The sequence below is a fragment of the Mus caroli genome, unplaced genomic scaffold (assembly GCF_978045245.1).
Source record: "Mus caroli unplaced genomic scaffold, Mus_caroli_1 scaffold_12, whole genome shotgun sequence".
Taxonomy (NCBI): Eukaryota; Metazoa; Chordata; class Mammalia; order Rodentia; family Muridae; genus Mus; species Mus caroli.
The window spans coordinates 57,690,675-57,708,078 of NW_028227267.1; the positions used below are offsets into that span (position 1 = coordinate 57,690,675).

At 35.1% G+C, this 17,404-nt stretch overlaps 1 long non-coding RNA gene across 10 annotated transcripts in view; it reads right to left on the reverse strand.

Annotated features, from left to right (window-relative positions):
- Positions 1–230: 230 nt before the first annotated feature.
- LOC110309290 (uncharacterized) overlaps positions 231–17,404 on the reverse strand; it is a 61,372-nt gene continuing 44,198 nt past the window's right edge. For 7 of the 10 annotated variants that reach the window (XR_015044657.1, XR_015044660.1, XR_015044662.1 and 4 more), the window contains one exon: positions 231–15,408. This is a non-coding gene — a long non-coding RNA (uncharacterized LOC110309290). The remainder of the gene's footprint in view (positions 15,409–17,404) is intronic. The other 3 variants (XR_015044659.1, XR_015044661.1, XR_003834781.2) reach the window with 3 other exon arrangements.

The window sequence follows — 17,404 nt, forward strand, 5'->3', positions numbered from 1 at the left end:
AATTTTCAGTAGTGGGATTATTTAATATTTTTTTGTGTAATAAAATAGTTTATTTTCATAAATGTTTATAACTATATAGAATTTTATTCGATTCCTTTAAAGATTTACTTTCTGAGGGTCTTGCCTGCGTGTCTGATGGTTATGAACCATGATGAAGGTGTTGGAACTAAACCCTGGTCCTCTGTAAGAGCAAGTGCTTTAAACCTCTGAACCGTCTCCTTAGTCCTATCACCTTTCTTTTTTTTTTGGTTTTTCGAGACAGGGTTTCTCTGTGTAGCCCTGGCTGTCCTGGAACTCACTCTGTAGACCAGGCTGGCCTCGAACTCAGAAATCCGCTTGCCTCTGCCTCCTAAGTGCTGGGATTAAAGACGTGCGCCACCACCACCTGGCTTTTTTTTTTTTTTTTTTAAGAAATTAATTGTCCTCACTACAGAGTTTCAGTGAACTTGCCTACTCTCATTGGCTTTATTTGAATTATTGCCAAATTTGTCTGTCTATCTGGAACTTTTCAGTCTTAGCTTGGTAAAGCCAATGACCTTTAATCAAAACATTTTAAAAATAAATGCCGAACTATCAGTTCAAACGTAATATTGTGAAAGGCTCAGTGTTTCAGGTGGTTTCTCATGCTTGTCATCCTTCAGTAACATCACTGTCACCTTCCAGAACAAGAACGGGCTCCTTCTACCTCCCTTCTATCTTAATAATGTTGCACGTTTTTTACCTTGACATGCTGTGTTTCCCCCTTCCTTCCTTCACCTCCCAATGGCTAGGACACACGCAGGTATCACTTTGCTTCAGGATCAGTTCTGTTCTTATTGCTACTATTTAATTTAGATATTTTTTACTCTTAGGAGACAAAAATAATCATGTCCAACTTCCTTGCTATAAGACTTCATGAATTCCAGGACAGCTTTGTCAGCATAGTGAGTCCCAGGCCAGGCAGTACTACAAAGACCCTGCCTCAACGAGCAAACAAACAAAAACCAAAACTACTATAAACCAGGATATCTGAGAACGCATTGTGTCCTATACTTTGAAAGTTGGTAGGCCACAACTTATAAAACAAAGACTTTTTCTTTTGGGGGTATGGGGTTTTCTATAGGCTAGCTTAATGTCAACCTTATATAGCTGAAGACAAATTGAACTTATCATTCTGCCAACTCTACCATTCAAATGCCAAAACTATAGGTATAGGCCAGCACACCCATTGCTGTTTTGGGTGCTAGTGATCAAACTCAGGGCTTTTGTGTATGTTAGGCAGACTAGCTGAGCCACATCCCTAGCATCAAAGACATTTCTACTGGCAACTGCCCAATCTCTGTATAAGTGCTTCAAATTACTTACAGTTTTGTACTGAGGGGATTAACTCATGTGGCACTTTGTCTACTAAGTGAGCTGTTGCCAGACATTGTTTTGTACAATGTCTTTCTGTTTCTAGTTTATTTCCTTCTTCACATGCTCTAAGTGGTTTGGTCAGTTCTCCAACCCCCCAAACTCCACCCCTGCCTTTCTGTGGGGAGGGGGTGTGTGGTATCCATGGTTTCAAAACTCACATCTAGAGAACAAGTCATAGAGCAGATTAAGACAGAAAGGAAACTGTTTTACCACAGAAACTATTATTTGTTGGGTTGATACTTGACTTTTGGCTAAATTACAAATGTCCAACACCTTTAATATCAAACACAAACCAACAGGAATATGTATATATATATATATATTTTTTTTTTTTTAAAGGGACGAGGGTGTAGCATGTTTTCCTAGTATAACTGATGCCCTGGAATTGACTCTCAGCAATCTCTCCATTGTATAAACAAAGCCATGCTATAAACTATTGCATAGATGGCATTATAGGTCATCAACAAAAGTGATTTTTGATAATTCAACTCCTCTGATTGATGCAATTTCCCAGTTCACAACCAATATATTTTAACTGAAATCACTTGTAATTTGGAATATTGGTTGTGCATCTTTGAAATGAACTGTGAAGTTAGTACAATTTTGATTAGTTAGCTTAAAGGAGTGTAATTCTTCAAGTTGAACCTTTAATGCCAAATTAGTAACCCAATTTCTTCCTCCTTGGGGGTGGGGGGAGGAGGAGATAGGATCTTATATATCTGAGGTCTATCCTGATTGTACTCTTGGAGTGCTGTGTACCACTAGGCCCAGTTTCTGAGATCCTGAAGATCAACCCTCCAGCGTCCTGAATGCCAGTCAAGCGCTCTGGCAACTGAGCTGCATTCCCAGCTTGTACTCTTCAATTTCAGCACTCAGGAGACAAGGCAAGGTAGACAGACCTCTGAGCTCCAGGCCAGGAGGGATTACATACACAAGTATACAAAAATACTGGGGTTACATGATTTAAGTCAGTGCAATTCTCAAAATTTCTACACATGCATTATACTTTACAAGAATTTATCAAAAGATCTTATTAAATAATACTTTAAGATGACACAAATACTGCAGTTTCTATTAATGCATTTAGACACTTGAAAGTTAATAGTGAATGTAAACTTCAATTAACTGCACTGCATAACTCCCTACTACAAACTAAATATTTTGTCTGATAAAAAATTTAAAAGGTTTTATTTATTTTCCTGTTTGGTGATTGTTAGATCTTATTTTATTATTTATTTATTCTTCTTGGAGACAGAATCCTGTTATGCTTTCAGTAATAAACTTCAGGTGTGCACAATACTTACCATGTCTTCTCTTTTGTACCTATTCTCCAAGGTCCAGTGGAGGTAATTTTGCTTTAAGGAAAAAATAACAAATCCAAGTTTTGTATTATGGCCAAGTTAAACATAGAATTCCAGAATCACGTGGTGACATCACATTTTCCACATAGCTTCAAGTTTCCCCTTTTGCTTGTATCATGTTATCATATTAAATATATATAAATATAATTTTTTTGAAAGTTGATCCTTATTTAGGACTAAAAGTTTCAGGACATGACAGGATCCAAATTCTCAAATTTGGTTAAGGTTCACAGCTAACCAGCAGCACAGACAATTTTCGAGACCACCCTGAACTCTAGGACAGAAAAGTTTAAACTTGTTTACATTCTTATTTCCTTGGAAGTTACCAAGCCACACAAGTATTTCCTTAGCAAACTTTCCCCCACAAATCTATGGTTTTTAGTGCTTGGGAATAAACCCCAGGGTGTTGCACATATTAGATAAATATTCTTCTAAGCTACATCTTCAACGTACAAATGACTTACACTGTATCATGCCCACTCCTCTCCTTTATTTTCATATCCTTCTTTACTAAAAGGAGGCAATCTTAAAAGTTCTCATACATGCTCAATTATTATGCTAAGGAAATACATCCTGGTGACACTAAAGACTAGTAACAGAGGCAAGTGTCTTTGAAAAAGATAAATTATTAGATCAATGAATATTGTGTCTGCCTTGTTGAATGAAAATGGAAGCTACATTGTCTGAAACCTTTAAAATAAGGTTAAACAAGTAACTTGCAGATTTTTATGTGTAGAATCATCTAAACAATCTCATGGATATTTGTTTCACTTTGCATATTATTCTGTAGGTTCTTTAATTAATCTTAATTCTAATTTTTAAAAACCTAGCATGATGTTTTCCTTAAATGAGCAAATAACAGGTTGAAAGTACTATGAAATAAATAAAAAAAACCTCATTTTACTATTTCTGTAATAATTCTTGCCGGGTGTGGTGGCACACGCCTTTATTTCCAGCACTTGGGAGGCAGAGGCAGCCTGGTCTACAAAGTGAGTTCCAGGACAGCCAGGGCTATACAGAGAAACCCTGTCTCGAAAAAAAAACAAAAAAACCAAAAACAAAAATCTCATGTTTTCAATTATGTAAATATAAATCTAAAAACACTGATAAAAGTACGTTTATGATTTGCTTTTGAAGTTGCTGTTAAACATTTGAGTATTAGGCATTAATATCTACTATGTTATATCAATGTTGCTCTCAAACTCAGAGATCTGCATGCCTCTGCCTCACAAACACTGGGATTAAAGGTGTGCACCACCACATCTAGCAAATATGTTAATACTTTAGGTTTTTAACACTTTTAAATGTTTTCCTGACCCACACTAAGAACCTAATGTACTTAATACATTTTTGTTTTATTTTTTGAGACAGGGTTTCTCTCTATAGCTTTGGCTGTCCTGGAACTCACTTTGTAGACCAGGCTGGCCTCGAACTCAGAAATCCGCCTGCCTCTGCCTCCCAAGTGCTGGGATTAAAGGTGTTTAATACATTTAAAACCTTTAATTTTGAGGTGAGAGCAAAACTGGAATTCCTTATCTCCAAAGTGCTTTAATATTTTTGCAAGAACATCTGGGAACCACTTTTATTCTTCTAGAGTTTTCTGAAGATTTAAAATATATATTACCATAGATCCTCTTAGCTTTGAAATACTAGATAGAGGTAAATAAGCTTTGTGAACTTTATCCCACTGTGTCATCTTTATGAGAAATAAAGAATCCTTATAAGGATTGTTCTATTTATGAAATATTCCACAAGTTTCACGCACATTTTGGCTTTCAGTGAAACTGATGTTGGTGACCTATAAATTTTACTTAACTGAGGACTGAAAATTCTTATTGAACAATTTCATGCTAGCTGACCAACAAGTTGTCCTTATTTGGCTAGCCACACTAATACTGTTATATTTTATTAAATAACAGAACTAACATTTACTGAATGGAGTGTGGAATTAAAAGCCCTATTTACAACATTAGTCATTAATGAGCTAAGATATCATGGGTTCAGGCAGGGTGGTGGTGGTACATGCCTTTAATCCCAGCACTTGGGAGGCAGAGGCAGGTGGATTTCTGAGTTCGAGGCCAGCCTGGTCTATAAAGTGAGTTCCAGGACAGCCAGGGCTACACAGAGAAACCCTGTCTTGAAAAAACAAAAACAAAAGATATGGGTTCAAGCACATTTCACTAACAGGCTAGTAAGAAATACAGAATCATACTATATGATGTAATAAAACTAGTTGCATGTAGGTAACATTACTTTTTTTGCATCAATACCCCCCAAAATTTCTACAGTCTAAGTACCACTTTCCTTACTGTGAAAGGCAGAGTGAAGCCAGCAATTAAGCATCGCTATAAGCTGACAGGAGGTACTCAGAACACATATTCGGTGTTTCTAGGTAGTTCAGTTCATCAATGGCAAGGGTGTGTTGCTAGACAATGATGAGCTCCCAGAAGGATGTCATGTAAGTAGGATAAAACCTATGTACTTTAAGATCTAGAAATGAGCAACTATATCCTATAAGTAGCATATATCTATTGAGGACAAACATCATTTTCTTATGGGAAGATTATGCTATTGTGGGACCTGAGAACAATCCTAACAGTGGGACATCTAGTACCACTGTGAAATACTGATGACAACCTGTGCTTAACACTGCCTCATTCAAGCTTACCTTACAGGCATTCTTTATCACCTTCCTTATTTCTAACACACTAAGTACTGAGTAGTGTGAAGACCTAAAAATATAAGGTAAGATTTTAAAAAAAAATAATTTGTTTTATATGAGTACACTCTTCTTCAGACACACCAGAAGAGGTCATCGGATCCCATTATGGATGGCTGTGAGCCATCGTGTGGTTGCTGGGGATTGAACTTAGGACCTCTAGAAGAGCAGTCAGTCCTCTTAACTACTGAGCCATCTCTCCAGCCCCAAGATAAGAATTTTGATGTTCAAGCCGATGTATCACATTTCTTCATTTCAAGAAGCCTTTAAAATGTCCTTCCCATTTCATCAATTCTAAGGCCCTTATGACATAGTCATTACCATAATACATACTCCATAGTTGGTAGATGGGCTGTTGTAGTTTATTTCCCTTCTGGAAGCTTACTCACCTCAATTTTGTCCTTCATTGCAATAAATTTTTTTTTCCCCCTAAAAGGCCTTGTAGTTCCTCTGGCTGCTTCTTAAGACACCCGAATATTTCATATTTTTCCTTTCTTTCAATTGGTTTATACCAATACTCTACATGTGATTTAACCTTAGCCATATATGAAAGACTTCCAATGACAAACAGTTTGGGAAAACAAATGTTTATTAGCAATAGTTTAATTTTCATAAATGAAGAATTTGTATGCTAGTTTTTCAGAATCTTTATTTACAGAATTCAAATTTAATCCTTCAAATTGACTATAGAGAAACCAACACAATCTGGTATAAGGAAGCAAGCATTGAAAGAATTCAGTTTCTTACCAGAAAAGTAGTGTCTGAGATGAGGACATGACTGGTCCAGGGTATGGTTGAGGAGAGGGTTTGTAGATTATAAGGGAGAGCACAGCTGGAGTCATCTAGAAGAGTCCAGAGTAGGGAGAGAAAGTATGGCCAGCAGAATGAATGGGCCTTAGTGGGAGGGAAGCAAGAGGCTAGGACTGAGAGCCCAAAGAGTACATGGCTCAAATGGCATGGTTATATAGGAATGAAAAGCTGGAGGAAGGGAAGCCCATGAATTGAAGAACTTTAAGGTAAGGATTGGGTGAGAAAAGCTGAGAAGAGCTAGGATACCAGCATGGATTCTGTAACAGGTGCTTTCTAGGCTGAGTGCTTGGAGGCAAGCATGCTCTTTGGTATACTAATAGACACCACAGTTAGCCATTTCCCCAGTTTCTTTTAGACCTGACTTCCTGACAACTATTTGAAGGCATTAGAAAGTTTTCTAGAGTTATACCAACACAGAACTTCTAGAGAAGATATTTAAAATCATTGCAAAATTCTCTTGAGTTACACCAACATACCACTTTCTAGAAAGGACATTTCTGATTGTATTTTCCTTTTTCAGAACTTAGCCTGATCTCAAACCTGAGCTGTTGCTGCTACAGATATACAAGCTAAGATAGACAAATTAGCAACTTATAATACTACAAATTCCTCAGTTTGGAGGTTCCTAAGCAAATCAGAATCACTAATTTAAAAAACTTATGATAGCTATTATTGCAAAGCTTTACTTTTGGGCATTTTCTTTTTACTTTTCTTTCAGTTTTCAGAGACAAGGATCTAGCTCTGGCTGTCTCGGAACTCACTTTGTAGACCACACTGGCCTTGAACTCAGAGATCCACCTGTCTCTGCCTCCTGAGCACTGGGATCAAAGGTGTGTGCCACCATGCATGGCTGAGTCTTTGTTCAGCTCATGGGAATAGTTAACTGCTGCTCAAGAAATACTTGGCACACATGAGAGATCTGGTCTAAAATTTAAAATATACCAGAGACAGGGAACCAACAAGATGGTGTATTTAGTAAAGGTACTTGCTGTATAACTTGGTGACTCGAGTTTGATCCCTGGAATTCTTTTAAATGTCAAAGGGAAGAACACACAAAGTTTGTGCCCTTCATGGCCACATGGGACATGCCCACACAATAATGCATGCACATGGAGGGGCCTTTAAAAATAAAAAGCTTAGAGTTAATTATCTGAAAAAAATTTTTTTTAATAACTTAGAAAGACTGATGCATGATATACTGTGGACTTTGAATTTTATTCTGCAGGAAAGGGCAGTGTTTTAGAAAATTAAGGGCTGGTAAGATGGCTCAGTGGGTTAGAGACCCGACTGCTCTTCTGAAGGTCCGGAGTTCAAATTCCAGCAACCACATGGCAGCTCACAACCATCCACAACGAGATCTGACTCCCTCTTCTGGAGTGTCTGAAGACAGCTACAGTGTACTTACATATAATAAATAAATAAATCTTAAAAAAAAAAAACCTAAAATTCTAAAAAAAATTAAAAAAAAAGAAAATTAAATTAGTGATATACATTGAAGGTGATAAAAATTTTAGACTAACACAGATGCAAAAAAAGAAAAATCCTTAGTTGAGACTTAACTAAGAAATGAGAAATAACTAGGCACTTAGGTACAGCAATTCCCAAACTGGAGAAATTAAAAGACTATGGCTGTTTGGGCCGCTGACAAACATGAACAAATTCAGTGTTTCTTGGAACCGTTTACTTTGACTCTTGCTAACTGATCAAGAGGAAAACAATGTGAGAGCCAACAAAGCACTATTAATAAAAACCTGGTTAATCACTCATTTAAACATTTCTCCCCGTTCTCTTAATGGTCTTGGAGGCTACTGAGTCAGAATAAAAACATTTTCTTCCATTTGTAAAAGCCAAAAGGTTAAGGAGCATGTAATTGTTTGGATTTTCCTACAACACTAAGACTGAATTTTATTTTAATGTCTAAGTTACCCTAAAGTACTAAAACCAAATTTTATATTAACACCAAACACACACACTCCCCTTAATTGAGTCCCTTCTCTGCCTCGATCATGTAGAACTCTGGGGAACTGAACTCAGTCAGTCACCAGGCTTGGCTTTACAGGAGCCTTTCCTAGCAGACTCATCAGCCCCAACTTCTAACAGGTTTCCATTCTATTACTATAACTCACTCTTCTGTTTTCTATATATGCTTTGCTGTCCCCGTAAACACCCCAAATGTGTTAGCTTCCAAATCTTTATATTTGTGATTTCAACTACTCAGAAAACCAAAACTTTCAAATAGCAGTAACTACCGCTCCCATCTTGCTTCTTTTTTTTTTTTTTTTTTTTTTCGAGACAGGGTTTCTCTGTGTAGCCTTGGCTGTCCTTGAACTCAGAAATCCGCCTGCCTCTGCCTCCCAAGTGCTGGGACTAAAGGCGTGCGCCACCACTGCCCGGCCCATCTTGCTTCCTTAATTTTCCAACAGAACATAAAACTGTAATATTTTTCTTCATCCTGGTATTCATCGACTACCCATCAGTACTGTAAACTCCATGAATGCCAGGGACTTATCTGTTTGGTTTTGGTATGATCTTCAGCACTGAAATAGAATAAATTTTTATCTCTCACTATGTAAATACTATAAATCTCAAATATGCTGCCCAGGCTGACATTGAACTCACAGAAATCTACTTGCCTCTGCCTTGAGTGCTTCAATCCCAATTAAAGGTGTGTGTCACCATGCCTGGCTGTTTTTGTACTTTTTGGTTTAATTAAACAGGGCTGGGCTTACATGTGGGTACCACATTTCACTTCAAGTATATTTTTAATGCTATCTGACAAACATTTAATATTTTCATATCACTAGAAAAGAAAATATAAAAATTGATATAAAATCTGTAATTATTAAAACTTATAAATTCTTTAAAGAAACAATTTAAATTTTCTCTTTATTTCAGTGCAATATTAGATTTCATTGATTCACACTAAAATGGTATTTTAAATATTACACAGGGAAAGTTTACATATCAGCATTGCTAAATATTATAATACACAGTGAAGAAACATGCACACTATCATTTTCCAAAGGTATTATTTATTAGAATCACCGAAGATAAATGGGGGGAGGAGAGGGTGCTTCATGAAGGAAGATCCATTGGGCATAAGCATTAGTAAGGTAAGGCTGAGGAATATTCAGCACAAAAGTAGCATCAATATTTTCCGGTTTTGGTATTGGTATATGGTTTAGTAGTAGAGCCCTCTGAGGTTCTGGGCTTAATGACTACACACTGAAAGAAAACAAAGAAAACCAAAGGAAAACAAAACAACAGAAAGTAAAAAAGGAACAGAGGAATTGGAAACTGCCGTGCCTAGGACATACTTCATAAACATACAAGCCAAGAACATGACCCCTTCAGTTTCTGGTGGACGAATAAGCTGTGCAGTAAAAGGTTCCAGGTATTAGAAATAAACTCATTCTAAGTTACCCCTTAACTTCTTGGAAGATGGAATGCATTAACGGTCTTTCATTTCTTCTCCAAGATATGTAAGTAGTATGTATAAATACGTGCTGGATCCAAATCTATTTAAAACAATTAAGGACATTTTCTTTTCTTTTTGGATGGTATTTAATGAGAAACAACACTGAGAAAAAATTTATCATACAAGGATAGTAATATTCCTTTGCAAAAGGAAAAAAACAAAACCAAACAAACCAATTTTAATTAGAATGTTAACTTGTAAAATGGTATGTGTAAAACTCTAGGTCACAAAAGAACATCCACGTCTAATTATTTTCTTGAAAGATAACTAGTTATTAATGTAAATGTGTATAACTTTAATTTTGCTACTATTTATGATTCAAAAATAGTCACAAAGATAGAAATGAACTCTCGATTTCCAAGTCAGTGAAGATGTATTTAAACTTTACACTGAATCTGAAAAGTCAGAGACTCCTTGTGAGAAGTAATGACAGAGTTAGAGGACATTATTGTGAGATAATGTGTTTTCTTGAACATTTTAAAATAATGACTTAAAATATTTAAAATAAAGCACATGGGATAGTTAAAAGAACATTTCCTTTTAAATAATTAAAATATTCTGAATATATTTATAAAATTAATAACTATGTTAGCTTTAATCTGAAGTTAAAAATTAAGGCACAGATGTCTTTCATACTTTTGACTTGTTAAAAATCTCCTGTTAAACATTTTAGTAAAAAATAAGAAAAACAGTAATTATTAAGTTAGAAGATAAAGGATTTATACCCTAATACGTCATAGGCTGCAAATTAAATTTCAGATTGTTTCCTCAATTAACCAATAAAAAGGTCAGCTATTCTAAGGATTCTTCTAAATTTAAAGTGTAAAAATTCAACATACACATTTTAGTGTTTTTCTCCTTCATTTAAAATGAAATATTTAGACGCATTATACTAAAGATTATGTTATAATCTGTAGCATTTCAAACTTTATCTGTATCTAAAGAAAACTTCAAATCAAGAGAAAAATATTTTTCTATTATAAGCAATAATATAAGTTTAAATTCATGTAGAATTTGGTACTTCCTAAACTCTTTCAAATGAACTTTTATATGGAAATGCTGGAAAGAGAACTCGAGACTTGGTTGTACTAGGTATATACTCTACCACTGTAGCTCTTAAGAAACTCTGGAAAGGTATTCAAGACTTAAAAATACTTGTTATATCATTAGTTAGTGCTCCATCTGTGGATCCAACCAACCACACATTCAAAACATTTGGATAGCCAGGCATTGGGGCCTACAGTTTTAAACAAAGAATTTGGGAGGCAGAGGCAAGAGGATCTTAGTGAGTTTCGTGGCAGCCTGGTCTACATGGTGAGACCCAGGCTCAAAAGACCAAACCAAAAAAATTATTTCTTGGACAAAAACTGCATTTGTACTGAATTGTCCAGTTTTTTCTTGTCATTACGAGAATAACTTGAACAATACAACTATCCATGTTAACATCCCACTGCACTACACATTAAAAACAATGTAGAGATAAGTTTAAATAAATATAAGGGAGGATATGGACTGGTCACGAGCAGACATTTTATACAGGAGACCCAAGCATTTACAAATCTGGGTATCTAGAAGTCCTATAATCAATTCCTCACAGACACAGAAGTCATTATGTTTTGTTTGTTTTTTAAAAGACAGATCCTTACATAGGTCTTAGACTTGCTTTATGGCCAAGGATGATGTTAAGCCTCTAATTCTCTTTTTTCCACTTCCTCAGTTCTAGGATTACAAGTGTACCTGGTATGCAGTGGTAAGGCTAAAACCCATGGCCTTGTGCATGCTAGCGAGAAGCACTGGACCAACTGAGCTGCATTACCATCCCACAATTATATAGTATTTTAACAGACACAATATGTAGAGCGTTGTTACTAACATCATTACAGAATCATACCAAACATAAAATCACTAATGCAATTAGAAAAACTTGTAAACACACAAGTAACATTAATACACATTGAATTACAGTTGTAGAGTATTGCCAACCTTACTTCAGCAGCACAGTCAATACTGGAGGTAATTTCAGATCTTAACGCCAATATTTACGTGCTGCTAAGGCACTGCTGACATTGCCATCATAGGAGCTATGAATAAAAAGACAGGTACTTTCTTCAGAAGATCAGATCCTTGTATTTTGAGGCAGCACAATATGGCCTGCACCTTTTCAACATCCACAAACCATTATGTGCTGCTACTTTACTCCAAGGGTTTGTTTTTGAAAACTCATAGCATCTAATTTTTTGTAATTTACAAAAAATCTTTTTAGGAAAAAGCAGAATACATAAAATCCATGTTTGAAAAAATCTAACACTGGTATGTGCATAATTTTATAGGCTTTCAGCAGAATAAAAAGTATTTCCATATCATAAGTTTAATAAAAGCGTACAGAAAACTTAATACAGTGCTGTAATTTATTGTAGTTATGAAATGAGAAAAGCAAGTCATTTTTCCATGAACTAACAACTTTTGAATGTGCTTATTAACACATGAAATAGTTACAAAATTTGGTTTTTACCTTATTAAGAGCAGCACACCCTTCAAAGCCAAATCCACAGGACAAAGCTTCATGTTAAAGGAAACATGTAAGAACAAACATGTAAGAGCTCAGTTTCAAGAAATTTATACTAGCAAAATATTTAGAAGACATACACATGAAATATATTCCCCAAAATATATAACCCCCATCTACACATGAACACTCAAGATTTATCTCAATATTGGAATAGTTATTCTGAGTTCAGTGTCATTTATTATTACCCAGAACATCATCTTAGGATAACAGGTCTATTTGATTTCCTAAAAGGATATATCAGAAATCCTGTAGCTCAAGCCTAAGTAACCATTTGTATGTTTCTCAGTTAAAAAGGCTATTCCTTTAAAGGAGTATCATTTTATACGACAGGACTTTGACTTAGCTGAAACAAAATGTTTACTACATAAGTTCCAACTTCATTTTATGTGTGTGAATATCTAGGTTTTCTTACACTATTAAAAAGACTCTTTTCTGTTTAGCAGGGGACAAAGAACTGTTTTTATTATTCCAGTTCATACCAGATTTTCCATTCAAACTAGATTACTGTGTAGCAAACGTTTTCTAGTGGGCCAATGCCATTTCTCCATTCCCGTTCATGTTTGGTCATCTGAAATATCAAAACGTCTTTAAATCTTCAAACCTTTGCTTTCAAGTGTGCCAGCTTAAAAAAAAAAGTCTGAAAATAATTAAAGATAAAAGCTGCTAAAAGTGATTTTGTCCTTTAGCTTTATGCAATGATTATAATTTCAAATTCAGTGGTTTTTTGAGAGAGGTTTTGAGGACAGTGGCTGCTGTCCTGCAATTCACTCTATAGACCAGGCTGGACTGGAACTCAGAGATCTATCTGCCTGTTTTCCCTCCTGCATGCTAGGATTAAAGGCGTGCACCATCATGCCCCATTCCAAATTCAGTGGTTTATATTTTGGCCTAAGGACCAAAATAATTTTCTTTGTTGGGTTTTTACATAGTTCAACTTTTTACTAATGTTCTTAAAAGGAAAAAAAAAGCCATTCTGAAAAGTAAACTAAATGTTTTGCTTAAGAAGGTAACTTGAGTGTACATAGGAATACATGGCAATCTTTAAATACCTGAAATAAATATTATTTGTATAAGAAAACAGAATTTTACAACAATTTAAGAAGATAGATCAAACCAAATTGTCCTATTTCCCCCTTCAACTCTATTTGTTTCCATTAATATTTTTCTTTAGAAACATTTACTTTTTACCTTATAAAACTTCTAAAATTAATTCATCTTGTTTCCATAAAGCTTAGCACTTCACAAACATTTATAGGCATGTTGCCCAAGCTATATCATCATCTTGACTGCATCAGAATAATGAGATACTTTTTGAATTTAATAATAAGCAACCGGTAATTTGTTGGAGCACAATGACAGAATACAGAATCTGAGGTAAGAACCCTCACATTCTGTCCTTTGAGTGTCTCCCATGGCTGTTATTCTAGTACACTGACCCTTTCTGGTTCCCTGTCTGCAAATTAACCATTAACATACATAGAAGCCTTTGTAGGACGCTTCTGAACCATAGCCATCTTATGAAGTTGTCTAAGAACACGGAGAAAACACTACCAGGTTTAAGTTCTGATGACAGAGCAACAATTGCCAGGGCACAAAGAATCTACTTAAATAGCAAAGCTAAAGGTATGAAATATTGCAACAAATTTAGGAAGTTAAAAGCTGGGTATGTTAATATTATCTTTGATGTAGCAATAATGCCACTATAAAATCTTTGGAACTGTTTCTTCTCTAAACATTTTAAATTCCCAGTTCTAAAATTTGATATGTGAAAAGTGACAGAATCATTTGTAGGGCATACTACTAAATACTTAAAAATTCCATTTCCATGTGATTTTTTTCTAGGAAAATGAGCTTATGTAACATATTTGCAAAAGAAATTGTTCTAACAAAAATGACAACAACAACAACAACAAAATACCCAAAATTTATTTAATGGCTATGAAAGGAAAACTAAACTGATAGTTTAGGCCAAGTCAGATGTGGTGAGCGCTAACAACTGAATATGCATGTCAATTTGCTCATTTTTTACGTGGAAATTTTTGAAATTCAAGTTTCAAGGCTGCAGAGTTACTCAGAGGTTAAGAGCATTTTGTTGTTGTAAAAGACCCAGGTTCAATTCCCAGCACCCACACGGAGCCTAAGCACTTCCTCCAGCACGCACTGCACAGACATACACGAAGGCAGAACACTCATACATTATTTTAAAAAGCTCAAATTTCAGAACAGAAGATGACAACAATAATTCACACTAAATGTTCTGAGGATATTATTCCAGTGCATTTATGCCTAAAAGTGAAAAAAAATCACATTGTATTAGATTGTTATATTTGCAAATTTAAATTCCTACCCAAAGCAGGTGGGTGGCTAAGTGTTGTGAGTGGAACATCCCTATAATTTTGGCACTCTAGAGATGGAAGCAGAAGGATTACTATACAGATTCAAGGCTAGGCAGATAAGCTGTCTCAGACAAAGAAAATGAATATACACTCCACCAAAATTCAGACCCTGGTATAACTGTTTAAATTTTACAGTCCCCCAACTGCCCCCTGTCCATACAAGGGATCATATAAGCAGGGCTGTCCTGAATTTCACTCAATTGTTACGGATGACCTTGGTCTCCATCTCTCCTGCATATCAGGACCATACACTTACACATATATACATGCAGTTAAACTCACAAATTAAATAAAGAAATGTATAAGCCTTAAAAAAAAATCTTTGCTTATTTGTAAACTTTAAAGAAAGGACTTAATATTGTGATTTCAGACTTGGAGATAACAGGGTCTTTCTATTAAATACTTTCCACACTAGTAAAGTTTCCTGAGGCAATGAAATCATTCTTGTTCTAAATTAATATCAAACATGAATAGAGAGTTAATGGGCAATTTAAGTTATTCAAGAATAAATAGAAAGATTATCAGATATATGGAAATATGATACCAAACACAAGTCTTCGTTGCAGTGGTGATGGGTCACTGAGGAAGGAAGGAGCTAGAAACCAATACTTACAAAATAATAATTGTTGGGCTATTTAGAGGGTCATTTTAGTAATATCTTCATTTTAACATTGTTAAACCTAGGAAAAAAAGAGTAAAGACTTTAAAATTTGATCTTATTACATAAGCAACAACATTTTCAATTGATGCTAGCAATCACTGCTTTTTGATTCCTATACATTAAAAAAATTATATTTAGTTTATGAGACTATGTCACAACATATAAAGGGGGGATCTACTGTAACTTCAACTGCACTATAAAGTCACCAAGTGCCCCACAAACTACAAATTTTCCCAACATCTGAAAATACATTTCAAAAAAAAGCTACTTCTAGTTAGAAATTAACATTTTTTTTAAAGTGTTGAGTTTTATTTTTATTTTCCTTTTAGTCTTCACATCTCTTTCATGTTTTTGTGTGCTTTGCCTGTGTATGTGTCTATGTACTTCTTGCATGCCTAGTGCCCATGGAGGCCAGAAAAGTTTTTTTTTTTTTTTGTTCCCTGGAACTGGGGCTGTAAGCTGCCATGTGGGTTCTGGGAACTGAATCTGGGTCCTCTGAAAGAGCAGCAAGTGCTCTCTTTTAACTTTTGAGCCATTTCTCTAGCCAGCAGTTTTTCTTAAGTGATCATTCTCTTCTGCTTTTAGTGCATATCTAACACAGGTAAAATTTGTCCCAAAACAGTTTCACAAAAAAAAAAAAAAAAAAAAAAAAAAAAGTTCTGATAATGAATTATTCTTCACATGACTGAGAAAATACCAACATTTAGAAGTGTTGTAGAAATGATAAGCTTTCTAATTAGAAACTGAATTTTGTAGATCCAAGATTACCAGTGGCTGGGGATGATAAAGCCTGATGTAAATGGTTTGGTATGAACAATCCTTCCCACCCCTGCCCCATCTCATTTGTGGTATTCTTTTTAAAAAGAAAGAAAAGAAATGAGAGAAAGAAAGAGGAAAAATCTTTTAGAGCTTGTAAAAAGTATAAATTGTGGATACCCAGTATCAGGTCAGGAAAAATGCTTTATTTTAGCTTATTTTACTAGCCAGTCGACAGACATTTTTTAGCAGGAGTCAATCAGGGTAGAAGATACTTTCAAGAGAAGATTATGCAGCTAACTTTTAGGTTAAGCATAGGCAATATTAGTATGTCTATCTGTCAAACTACATTAACATATTAAAAACAGTACTAGCCTAAAAAAGCAATTACAACTTACAGTTAATATGCTTAATTTCACAATATCAGAATAGACTGTGGTCTCAATTAACTCAGATAAACATACCATATGACAAAAGCTATTTTTGTTAGTAATAACAATTAAGAAGTGGTTTACTCTGACTGGCAAAGCAAACATGAAGCATGGAGATGGATCAGAAACAATTTTAATGAAGACAACGAAAGAGAAATGATGAGTATCTTTAAAAAATACAACTGCAAATGTCAGGCTTTAACTTAGGACACCGATTAACAAAAACAAACATCACTTGTAGTTTTCCACCAAAGTCTTATAACTGAAACCAGAACTTTAACAGAGATCTAGTATTCACTTACCTAGGACTGTAATTATACAGACCAAAGAGGACAAAAACATGTAGGCTGAAGCAAGTTTAAATTAAACTTGTACAAGTCTACAAAACTATATCACTTGAAATTACAAAGTCTAAAAGATACAGAACAGGATATTGTATCACTTTAAGAAATACAAGTATGGCTGGGCGTGGTGGTGCACGCCTTTAATCCCAGCACTCGGGAGGCAGAAGCAGGCAGATTTCTGAGTTCGAGGCCAGCCTGGTCTACAAAGTGAGTTCCAGGACAGCCAGGGCTACACAGAGAAACCCTGTCTCAAAAAACCAAAAAACCAAAAAACCAAAAAAAAAAAAAAAAAAAAAAAAAAAAAAAAAAAGGAAAAAGAAAAAGAAAGAAAGAAAAAAAGAAATACAAGTATGACTAGAAATATAAAAGTTTAAGGGTAAGAAAAAAGTATAACAACTTGTACATTTTCACTTCACCTCTGGCCTCTGTTGGTTCTAATGACTGACAACATGAATTATAGAATGTTTTTATTATAGTGAAGCTA